Source organism: Protopterus annectens, chromosome 1.part0, assembly GCF_019279795.1.
Source record: "Protopterus annectens isolate FY-2018-M chromosome 1.part0, PAN1.0, whole genome shotgun sequence".
NCBI classification, from domain to species: Eukaryota; Metazoa; Chordata; order Ceratodontiformes; family Protopteridae; genus Protopterus; species Protopterus annectens.
The window spans coordinates 1,717,034,242-1,717,046,723 of NC_056725.1; the positions used below are offsets into that span (position 1 = coordinate 1,717,034,242).

Below are 12,482 nucleotides of genomic sequence, written 5' to 3' on the forward strand. Positions count from 1 at the left end.
TTACCGTTTACTTACTTGGGTATTGTTTTGTTCATATCTGAGCTGTTAATGATTTAAAAAATTATTTGTAGCTTCTGATAGCTTTTTTTTTTTTAACTTTTGTGCAAGTATTTTTCTTTACTGCAGTTGCTTTTTCTTGCTATATATCACATGTGGAAATTCTAGGTTTCTAGGTTTGTTATATAAAATGAGAAACACGATTTCTATTTTTCCTCACTTACCTGTTAAAAAGAGAGGAATTTAAGGAATAGGTAGTGGAAATTATCCAGGAGTTATTAGGGAAGACAGAAAGTATTCCAGAAGTTAGAACTAGTGAGTGGGATAAAATGAAAGTTCAGTTTAAAACTAGGGTGGACATAAAAGAAAAAAAAAGAAATTTGGATAAGAAGTAATAAGAATTATTTAGAGGGGTCAACACAGGCTTAAGTATTGCAAAAAAAAGGGAATCTTACAGAACAAGAAGAGGTGCAATTGCAGAGTAGTTAAGAGAAAATACGGGAGTACCTGGATAATATGCATGAGTTTAGAAAGACTGCTGTTGAGGAACTGTTTTTTTTTTCTTTTTTGATAAAACTCCACAGCACAAAAACTTCTGGTACAACAATGTAAGCAAGAGAAAGTAGAAAGGGTTGTTGCCAAACCTAGGGAGCCTATAACAAGGAAAAATAACCAGAAATCCTATAGGAGTATTAGAGGTATTTAAGAAATTTTATGAAAATTTGAAAAAAGTAGAGAAGTAGGGAGATCAAGAAAAAGCACAAATGGTAGTATTTATGGAAGACTTAAACATGCCAAGGTTAGAGCCAGATGAGGCTCAACAACTAACAGTTAAGATATTAGGAGATGAGAGAAAATGATTACCAATCTGCAGGAAAGTCTCCAGGAATAGACTACATTCCACTGGAAGTTTGGAAGCAAGGAAAGAAGAAAGTTATAAAGATATGGAAGGCTTTGTTTAACAGTTTTTAAAAGGAGGGTAGGCACCATCATCCTGGGAAAAAGCTGTGGTGGCTGTAATACCTAAAGTTGGTAAAGATCCAGCTTCATATAAGCCCATTTAAAATTTAAACCATGATTATAAAGTTTTTATGTCATTAATAGCTTAAAAGAATGGCAAAGGTCATGCCAAAACTGATAGATACGGATCAGTGAGGTTTTGTGGAGGGGAGGCAAACTTTTGACAACATTAACAGAACACTGATGATCCAGAGGGAAGCAGAATGCAATAAAATACCACTGTTTTTGCTGGGTCTCGATACAGAGAAAGCATTAAACAGAGTAAGCTGGGATTTTATGAGTATGGTATTGGCATCATTTGCATTTCCAAATACAATAATATTAATTAGAAGCATATATGAGGGATTGGAGGCAAAAATCAAAGGTGAGGGTTCTTCTCTGGTAAGTTGTGTCTGAACAGAGGATTTAGGCAGGGGTGCCCTCTTTTTCCTTTTTTATTACATTATATTTAGAACCACTGGCAAAGAAAATAAGGGACTCAGAAATTCAAGGATATAATTGGCAAGGTGTTATTTGCAGATATTATTTTGTACCTGATGGAACCAGAAAAGTACGTCTCATGTTGTAGAACATTCTGATACAGTTCTGGGTTTTTTTTTGGGGGGGATATAAAATTAATGAAGATAAAACAAATATTGCACTCACACATGAACTGCATCAGTTATACCCATATTAATGGGTGTATGAGGAAGTATTTAGGAGTATGGATTAAAAAGGATTCTGTTATGGCAACTAAGGATATGTGGGAGGAGACTAAACAAAAGATGAGGGAAAACACTGAGAAACTGGAATCTCTTGCCTATAAATATGGATAGCAAGATGCAAGCAGTAAATTTGCTTTCAGTCTCTTTAGTTTTATACACAGATCAGGCATATTTTTATCAACCAGAGAAGTTGTGGATAATAATTAATAGAGAGTGGAAGGATTTTATTTGGGAGGGACAAGAGTCAAGTGAGATAAGCTGATCCTCCCAACAGAACAAGGAGATTTAGGATTACCTGAACTGAGGGGATATTTTAGAGCTACACAGTTAACACTCATATACATAATACAAGCAGAAAGCCACAATTCAAAGTGGAAAAAGATGATGATGAAGCAGGGGAGTAATTCAAAGAATTAGGAAACAATGGGATTTTGGATGCAGATCCTTAAGGATAATAACAGTCAAATATTATATTCGTAAAGTAGCAGAAAGTATACTAAGAACTAAGCCAACATGGGAACAGAGCAAGAAGATTCTGCCAATAGGAATGACTGCAGTTAGGGGTATAGAGAACAGACAAGAGGGGGGATGAAATTTACTGGAGGAAGGTGGCAAAGGAACCAAGGTACTGGGAACAAATAATTAGAGAGGAAAAGGTAAAAACATGGGAAGAGGCCAAGAATACATTTGGCTGCAGGATAGTGATTGCCTTCCCTATCAGGGACTGGTATCAGAGTACAGACAAAGAGAAAAGAATCGGGGAATCCTAAATGGAAGACCTGCACTGGTTGGATCTTTAATTGGATCTAGAAGAGAAACTGCTGTTAAAAAGGGATACTTAGTGGGGCATATAAAAATATTGCACAATAATGATAGGAATCAATCAGTAAATGTCAGAAAGATTGGGAAGAGAGATTAGATATGCAATTCACAAAGAGAAAATGTGAAGACATATGCATGGCTTCCAAATATTCAACAAAATCTAGAAGATTTAGTAATTTTGCCTGGAAGTGTTTGCATAAATACTTTTATACCCCAAGCAGATTCCAAAGTATTTTTCTTAAGCAGATGGTAAATGTTGGAGATGTGATGGGTAAGAAAGGGGTAACTAGGGAAAATATTTTTTCGGAGTGCAATGAGTTGTCAGATCTTAAATATTCCCATCAGAGTACTCTGTCAGGAATACTGGTCAAGCAAATGAGTATAACTAAGGAAATTATTTTTTGAGCTGAGATACAGGATCTGAATTGCCTAGACATAGTAAGGCCTTGTTAAGTTTAATTCTGGTGACTGACAAAAAAACAATTACTTAGAAAATATAAATCAAAATATAACTACTGGTTGAAGGTTTTTTGTGTTTTTATCTGACTGGCCTGAGGGTTTAACTTTATCAAAGTCTTTCATCCTGTTCTTACCTTACATTTTTGGAACAGTGTGTTCATTTATTCAGAGCATCCTTGTGCCTGGCTTGGACACCTGTGGTTACAAGATTTGGATTGCTTCTAAAACAATCTGGCCTACAATGTTGATATATTCTTTGTACTTACTTTAACTGTTTCAGTGATATTTAACACTTCTCTGCTGCATTTATTTATTTGGTTGAATTTATCACTGTTTTTCAACCTGCACTTGTTAAAGCAACTCCATCTGCTTGCTACTGTACTCCTCTTAGGTTATTTTAACAATATTCTGATATTTCCTAAACTCCTCAGATACTGCAAAAGCTGTTCTGAGTGAGTCTGCCAAAATATTTTTGTTTTGCAAAGTTTTTGTGTGTTGTGAACATTTTTCAGGGTTAGTGAACTTATTTCCAAGGATTCTTGATATTGCAGGAATTCTTACTTCTGTTGTATAGGATTTGTTACTGCACTTGAGCTCAAAGCCACTTTGTTCTACATTGGAATAGTTCTTTTGCACGAATAGTTCTTTTGCACTCTGGTGGGAGCACAATGCTAAATTCAAACTATCCAAGGTGGGAACTACTGGTTCATAGCTTTTTGTGTTTTTATCTTACTGGCCTGAGGGTTGAACTTTATCAAAGTCTTTAATACTGCTTGCATAAAAGCCTTGCATTTGCTCAATGCACAAATGCAGTTCCAGTGATTGCATATAAGAAAACATTTCCAGTTTAAAATTCTCTTTAGGAAACACTCTCCACAGTCTCCCACTGTTCACAGCTGTTCAAAGAGCTGCCAGTTTGTGCAGAGGGTGGTACCACTGCAAGTCATCTAACAGTAAACTAATAAACACTCTCACTTTGACCTTTAAGTGACTCTACCTTACTCCTTCCCAACTAGAAATTGTGTTTCCTTGCTTTACATAGCATAGGCTAGATTCAGACCTGCCAAATCTAGATTGTTTGGTATCACTGTGCTCTTAGACTAGCCATCTTGCATTGGGAGGGCCTTCCTGCACTCTTGAGGTGTGTAGCTCAGGGCCTGTCTGAGTTGAGGATTGCTGGAGAGGGGCTCGGTTTGGGGCTTTCCCAATGGTGGTTGTGTTGAGACTTTAAATTTGCCTTTATACAGGCCTCCCATTTTGCATGGGTTTGCGCTTAGTTTACTGGAGCTGCTCAGCATTTGGCAACTTTAGCCAGAGTTGTGGAGTGCATCTCCATTGAAATCCAAGTCATCCACTAAAGAAAAGTAAAAAATAAGCATATTTAAGCCAGCACTGTACTTTGTTAACTGTATTTAACTGAATTTCTGCTTTATTTTTGTTGTTTGTGACTGCTTTTTACTCTGCACTTTGAAACTGCGTTTCATTCAGACCTGCTGAATCTAAACTGTTTGGTATCACTGTGCTCTTAAACAAGCCATCTTACATTAAGAGAGCCTCCCTCCACCTTTATGGCAGAAGTGTGCAGCTCACAACCAATCTGAGTTGGAGATTGGTAGAGAAAGGCTCAGTTTCAGGCTTTCCCATTGATAGTTGTGTTAAAAGTGTTTAAACTTGCCTGTATATAAGCATCGTGTTTGTGCGTGTTTGTATGGAGTTTAGCGGAGTTGCTCAACATTTGACAACTTAAACCAGAGGTCTGGAGTGCATCTACACTGAAATCCAAGGCATCCACTGCAAAAAAAAAAAACTGAAAAATAAGTAGATTTTAAGACAGCACTGCACTCTGATAGCTGTATTTAATTGAATTATTTATTGCTTCATTTTTGTTGAGTGTGACTAACTCAGGTGGCTCACTTCCTTCCCAAATACCACATTCAGAAACATCCTGCCACAATGGATGGGCAATTTCTTATAATTTCTCCTACCACTTGATTGATATGGGCATCTTGAGACAATGTAGCAACTGCTTCATGTATACTTACTCCTAAAGCAAACTAACAAACTATGTGAGAGATGCAAATACACTGTGGAATTGGAGTCAATTCTTTCCCATAAAAGCAAGCTAGACATCAAACATGTTGTCAGCATATTTTACCTCTTACACAAACCTCACCTCTCATACAAATAAAAGTCACCACACATAAACCCACATATGCGGATGTATTCATTAAAGGCTACCAAAAGAACAGAGACCTCCCAAACGCACACCATACACACTCACAACTAAGCATAAAGAAACCACTACAAACCTCAACACACACATCTGTGTCTCAACAAGTAAGTCCATAAGGCAAAACACATCAAATGTTTTGGTCATAGTTGACTACATAGGGAGACACACACATGTCCTCCTCACCAGACTGGACAAGAAGAAGGTCATGGTCAGCTGTCTATCAGATGCCAGGATCCAACAAATCATGCATGCACTCAAGTCACTCAACAAGTACCGTTGTGACTCTGTTATAGTCCATGTTGGAGTGAATGACTTGAGGCGTACCTCTCTGGACTATAGGAAGACAGACATGACAGAACTCTCTGATTATGTGTCTCAGACAGGTATGTCCCTACCGCTAAGTAGTATCCTACACTCACCCAGGATGATGCCACAATACAAACAAAAAGTGACTGACTTAATCAACTGGCTCAGCTTCTAGTGTCAGTCCAAGGGGATCCAGTATCTGTCAGCCTGGGAGGATATTGTAGACAGACCTCACTGCTTTTCTGAAGGTGGTCTGCACGGCTGTGAATATGTAAATATATTCCTGCAGGTTTGAAATATGCTTTAAATCTTGGTGAAGATGCAAATGTAGAAAGTATAACCACAGACTCAAGTAAAACAGCAGCTCCCAAATTATAAAATAGTAATAAACCAAGCAAACTGAGTAACGTAAAATATTTAATAAAACAAACAAAGCTTTCAGGTCAAAAACCCTTCATCAGTGTTAACATCATTTCCTACTAAAACATATTTAAATGATTTCAAATATATCACAGTCAATCAAACACAATATCTACTTATCTTAAAGATATATCACAAAACATTTAAAATCTACATAATTACACCCTTATTAAAAATAACACATTCATATGATGAAGCAACATTGTGTATTATATTTTAAAGAAACACACATATGTATATGTGTATATATATATATATATATATATATACACACACATACATATATATATATATATACACACACACACACACACACACACACACACACACACACACACACACACACACACACACACACACACAAGTTCTTCATGTATTTTATCTCAGGCAATTTTGTCTATATTTAAGTATCAGTTTTAAAGATACCATCTGGTTCAAGGCAGGTATTTGATCTGCACATAACATTAAAATCCACTTTAATTCTTTCATTTTTAATCTATTATTTACATCACCTCTCATTATTCCCTTGTCAACCAAATCTATAACTCTAAACATAAATCAATGTGATGAGTCTGTTTCACTTATATGTTTAGCTAAAGCATTGGTCATTATGTTGCACCTAATATCTTAGTTGTGTTTAATTATTCTGCTGTAATTACAGCAATTAAGATGCCAACCATTTTTATACAAAAGCTGGTAAGAAATTTGAGTTTAAATGTATAGCAACTTGTAATTCAACAAATATTGTTTATTTGGCAACTTGTAAACAATGCAATAGTTTTTATGTTGGCAAGTCAACTAGAAGACTCAAGGACAGAATAATTGAACACAACTCAGATATTGGGCGCAATATAATGACCAGTGCTTTAGGTAAACATATAAGTGAAACTGACTCATCACATTGCTTTATGTTTAGAGCTATAGATTTGGTTGGCAAGGGAATAAGGAGAGGTGATATAAATAATAGACTGGAAATGAAAGAATTAAAGTGGATTTTAATGTTATGTGCAGATCAAATACCTGGCTTGAACCAGATGGTATGTATAAAACAGGTCTATATTATAACATTGAAGTTCAAAAACTTCGAATGTTATAATATCGAACCCAGTAGAGCGAATGCTTGAAATAGCGAAGCTGCAGAACACCGAATACTTTCCTAGGGAAAGTATTCAGTGGGCCGTTTCTGCAACTTCGCTATTTCCTCAACTGTGGAGCGAAGGTTACAGACTGGGTTAAGGTAAGTGTGCGAATGAAGGTGAGTGTGCGATTGGGCATGGGTTAGGTGAGTTAGGGTTAGGGCACGGGTCAGGTAAATGTGAGATTGTATGGACGTAAGTGTTAGGGTGGGGTAGGTGAGTTAGGGTTAGGGAGCGGGTAAGGTGAGTGTGCGATAGGGACCTTAGGGTTAGGGTTGGGTTAAGGTAAGTGGGTAGCTAGTGGTGTATGTCTGGTTTAGTGTAGCGTTTCGTGAAGTGTATGTGTGTGGATTATTTATTTTGGTGTGCTTGAGTTGTGTGTATGTTTGTCGGAACAGCAAATTTTTTCCCTGGGGAAAAATTTGCTATTCTGACTGTTCGGTTTTCTGGTGTTTCGATTGAATGGGGTCGATATTATAACATTCGATGTTTTTAGACTTCGATGTTATAATATAGACCCTAAAACCAATACTTAAATATAGACAAAATTGCCTGAGATAAAACACATGAAGAACGTGTGTGTGTGTGTGTGTGTGTGTGTGTGTGTCTGTATTTATATTTATATATATATATATATATATATATATATATATATATATATATATATATATATTATACATATTTGTGTTTCTTTAAAAATATAATACACAATTGGTTCATCATATGAATGTCTTATTTTTATAAGGGTGTAATTATGTAAATTTCAAATGTTTTGTAATACATCTTTAAGATAATTAGATATTGTTTTTGACTGGCTGTGATATATCTGAAATCATTTAAATATGTTTTAGTAGGAAATGATGTTAACACTGATGAAGTGTTTTTGACCTGAAAGCTTTGTTTGTTTTATTAAATCTTTTATGTTACTCAGTTCATAGGTTCATAGGTTCATAGGTAGGTACTAGGCTATTGGCCCTTGGGCCTATACAAGCCTAGACAAAAAGGTACCCTGGCTTTCACCACCCAAGAACATTATTTTCCTTTGCCCCTGTCAAGCAGAACCACAGAAGTGATCCCCGGGGTGAATTTCTTATTACCCATCCAATCATCAGAATTTTTCTTGAAGAGTGCTAATGAAGAGCTCTGTTTGACATAGATAGCTAGTCTGTTCCAGAGTATGGGAAGTCTCTGGGACAGGAATCTATCCCTGCAGCATGTTCTGTTTATTGTGGTAAAAAGGTTTAGGTCCCTAGAGCATGTAGCTCGGAGGGATTGGGATTTCTTTAAGTGGAGCATGTCGAACAGCTCTGGGTTTGACATAGCTTTGTATGTTAGGCAGAGATCACCTCTGAGTAGGCGATATGCGACGGAGTAAAGCTGGAGTTTTTTGAGTTGGTCTGCGTAGGGCATCTGTTTCAGGCCAGTAATCCTCTTTGTGAGGTATTTCTGCAGCCTTTTCAGTTGTTGTAGATGTCTTATGAGATACATACCAAAAGGGGCGTTGTACTCTATAATGGGTTTAATGAGTGATGAGTAGAGGGGAACAATGACCTCTTTTTTTCTGGATGAGAAACCTTTTGTGATGAGGAGTGCCACGTAGAAGGATTTCCTGACCACTGCAGCAATGTGATTATCAAAGGATAGGCTACTGTCCACCTGTGTCCCAAGGTCTCTTATCACACTTATGGTGTTAAGTAGACTACCGCCTATGTGGTAGTTCATGGGTATAGAGATTTTACCAAAGGGAATGACAATGCACTTTTTGGCATTGAGCTTGAGACCATGGCTTTGACACCAGGCATCTGTCTCAGTGAGGCCCTTTTCTAGGATGTCCACATCGTTAGGAGTTTCAATTATGGCTCCTAGTTTGCAGTCATCTGCGAACTTCGTTAGCCAAAGACCTTCTGTGTTAGCCTGTACTTCAGAGTAGTAGATACCAAACAGGAGAGGACCCAGGATTGAACCCTGTGGTACTCCACTTGTCACTGGTCTGAAGTCGGATTTGGAGTCTGCTACTTTCACAGTGTGGGTTCTGTCAGTAAGCCAGTTGGCAACCCATCTTGTGACATAGGGCTTTATACTTAGTTTAGTGAGTTTATCTATAATTCCAGAGTGGGGGATGGTGTTGAATGCCTTGGCGAGATCTAGATAGGCTGTGTGAACCACCTTACCCTCATCTATGGCTTTGGTGACTGCTTCAAAGAAGTCTATCAGGTTTAGGAGACATGATCTGCCTTTTACAAACCCGAACTGTGTGGGGGTCCAGAGTTTGGAGATTTCCAATGTCTTTGTTTATGGGTTCCATGATGATACGTTCCATGGCCTTGCAGACCAGGCTCGTCAGGCTAATGGGGCGGCAGTTCCCCGGGACTGTTGTGGCCTCCCCATTTGTGGAGTGGGATAACCGTCATGGTGCACCATTCAATGGGTACAAAGCCTGAGGTGAGGCTGTGATTGAACATGGTACTTAGGTGGGGTGCCAGTTCATTCTGTAGTTCATGTAGAAGACAGCCTGGGATGTTGTCAGGTCCCATGGATGCTGTCTTCTTGGCTTTGGAGAGTGAGGTTTTTACCTGTGCAGCCGTGATTACAGGAACCTTGCATTCTTCCGGTATAAAGATGGGCCCTTTAGGGGGTAAGAGGGGGGTAAAGTTAGCACTGAACCTATCTGCCATAATGTTGGCAATATCAGTTGGTTCTGTATATTTAGTGTCATTGTGCTGTAACCCAGAGCAGGTCTGAGTGTTGCCATTGAGATTCTTGACATAGCTATAGAATGCTTTGTGGTTGTCTTTAGAATCAGTGGCGATTTTGTTTTCATAACTAGCTTTGGAGGATTTTATGAGGGATCTCAGCTTCTTACTGAGGCTGACCAGGGAGTTCCTCCAATCATGGGATTTTACTCTTTTTTGCAACAGTTTCTTTCTTTTGTTGTAGAGTTTGCTTATGGCAGAAGACCACCAGATTGGCTTCCTTTTTTTGGAGGATAGCATCTTGGTTCTGTTAGGGATAGCACGATCCATGCACTCATGTAAGTGATTATAAAGTGCATTTGTGTAGGATTCAGCAGTCGTACCTCCACTGTCCATCTGCATGGGTGTCGTGATGTTTGCCACTTCTGTCTTAAGAAGTGTGAAGTTGGCTTTGGAGAAATTTTTCACAGTTGTTTTCCTAATTGGGGGGTGGGGGGGTGGGAGCGGGATGTAGATGTCTAGGGTGATTAGCTTGTGGTTGGATCTGACCAATGAGGAGCTGACCTCTGGTGTGGAACACCGGTCACCCATGTTGGTGATGATCAGGTCTAGGATATTGCTGCCCCTGGTGGGGGTGTGGATAAGTTGATCCAAGGTGTTGGAATTGATGAATTCCAGAAAACGTTGAGCAAAAGAGTTGGTATACGAGTAGTTTTCCCAGTTAATGGTGGGGTAGTTAAAATCCCCCATTATTAGGGTGTTGGGTTGTACCATAATATTTTCCAGTGTATCAAGAAAAGAGGAATGGGAATCCTGGGGCATGGTGGGGGGTCTGTAGCAAGCTACAATCTGGATTGCGGTTTTGCCCAGAGTTAGTTGAACTTGGATAATCTTGGATGCATTATGCTGAGCAACTAGATTCGGAGGTGTGGATATCCTTAATGAATATGGACACACCTCCACCTTTAGTGTTTCGGTCTGGGTTAGGTGGCCGAAAGGTGTGGTATGAATTATAACCTGGTAATGCAGGGGTGCTCTCTGGAGTTTTGAACCAGGTCTCTGTCACTGCACAGATGTCGATGTTCTCCATTTTAAGGATTGCCTCAAGTGAGTGCATTTTGAGGTTTAGACTTCTAGCACTGAGTAGCATTACCCTCAGGTTTTGCTTGCTTGTACCTGTTACAGTGGTGAATTTGTCATTTGAACCTTGCCTAAAAAGGCAATATAGGGGTGACAAGAGCCTTTGCCAGTATCCGGAATCCCAAGGGCGACAGGTGCAGGCCATCTCTGGCAAAGCAGTGTGGTCTGTTGATCATGTCATCCCAGGCAGACAGATACTAGATTCCCTTAGGATGACACCAGAAGCTTAGCCAATTGTTGAAGTCAATCATTTTGTCCTTGTACTGTGGTATCATTCTGGGTGATGGCAGGATGCTACTCAGGGCGAGGGTCATACCTGCCTGGGCTACAAGATCGAAGAGCTCCTCCATGTCTCTTTTCATGTAGTCTAGGGAGGTACATCTCAGGTCATTCAAACCTACATGGACAATGACAGAGTCATATTTGTACTTGGTGTGGAGTGACCTGAGTGTGTGCGTTATGTGGTTTGCTTGGTTTATTCAAATAAATGCGATGGGCAACAACTGTAGAACAGAATAACAGGACCAACTGTGAACAGCTAGGAGTTGTTTAATGGTAAAACATCCACCGACTCGGTGCTTGGTTTATTACTAACACAGATTGACAGCAATCTGAACTTTGACCACCAAGTTTTCACAGTGGTAAGGAAAGCCTTCTACATAGCACACCGCATAAACAAGGGCATAGCATCCAGGTCAAGGGATGTTATAACTCCACTGTACTTGATTCTCATTAGACCACTAATAGAGAATAATGCACCCTTTTGCATGTTTCTCACCAGACACCTGCAGCAGCTGAAGAGACCTCAGAAGCTTCTCACTAAGAAAATACAGGGACTCCAAACCATGACATATGTGGACAGGCTGAAAACCCTTTCACTTTACTCTGTATCTTATAGGCTGCTGAGAGGTGTCCTTTGCCTGGCCTATAGGGCAATTTCCAACCCTGCTCTAATGGAAATGCTGCATATCCGCAAATCAAATGGCTCAAGAGTCACTTGCTCTAGAGATTTCTACCTAGCTTCTGACATTAACAGATCATGCTGGAGAGATAGTTATGTCTCCCAGTGACTGCCGCTTCTCTGGAATAGACTCCCTCCTCACTGACCCTATTCAAATGCAACCTAGATAATTGGATATGCGACCACAAATTTGCCCCTATATATAAAAAAAGGTTTTGAGAATACTTTCTACAGTAATGAAAATATTTGTTCTTGTACAACTCCCTTGTTCCTAGTAAACTATTTTTAAGCTTCGTGGTACCCTGTATGTGTTTAAACTTCTGAAAAGTAAGTTTAATATCTAGAAGAAACAAAACTTTGGCCTGACTGCATTATTCTGGTGCATGTATGTTGTCCATAGCTTGTATGGCTAAGGTGTTTGTACTGTTGTCACGATCACTAACAAGTCTCACAGCACTCATCCCATGTATGCTAGTAGTGTGGTCAGTTTTGCAAATATAGTGGCCCGTTGTCAGCTAAAGCTATTAAACATTTACCTTCACTTGACACAATGTGTAAATATAATACAGTATCTTCAAAGGTTACACAAAT

At 39.0% G+C, this 12,482-nt stretch overlaps 1 protein-coding gene across 1 annotated transcript in view; it reads right to left on the bottom strand.

Annotated features, from left to right (window-relative positions):
* ADGB (androglobin) overlaps nucleotides 1-12,482 on the bottom strand; it is a 4,124,629-nt gene that overhangs the window by 1,185,130 nt on the left and 2,927,017 nt on the right. The gene's annotated exons all lie outside the window — the stretch shown is intronic.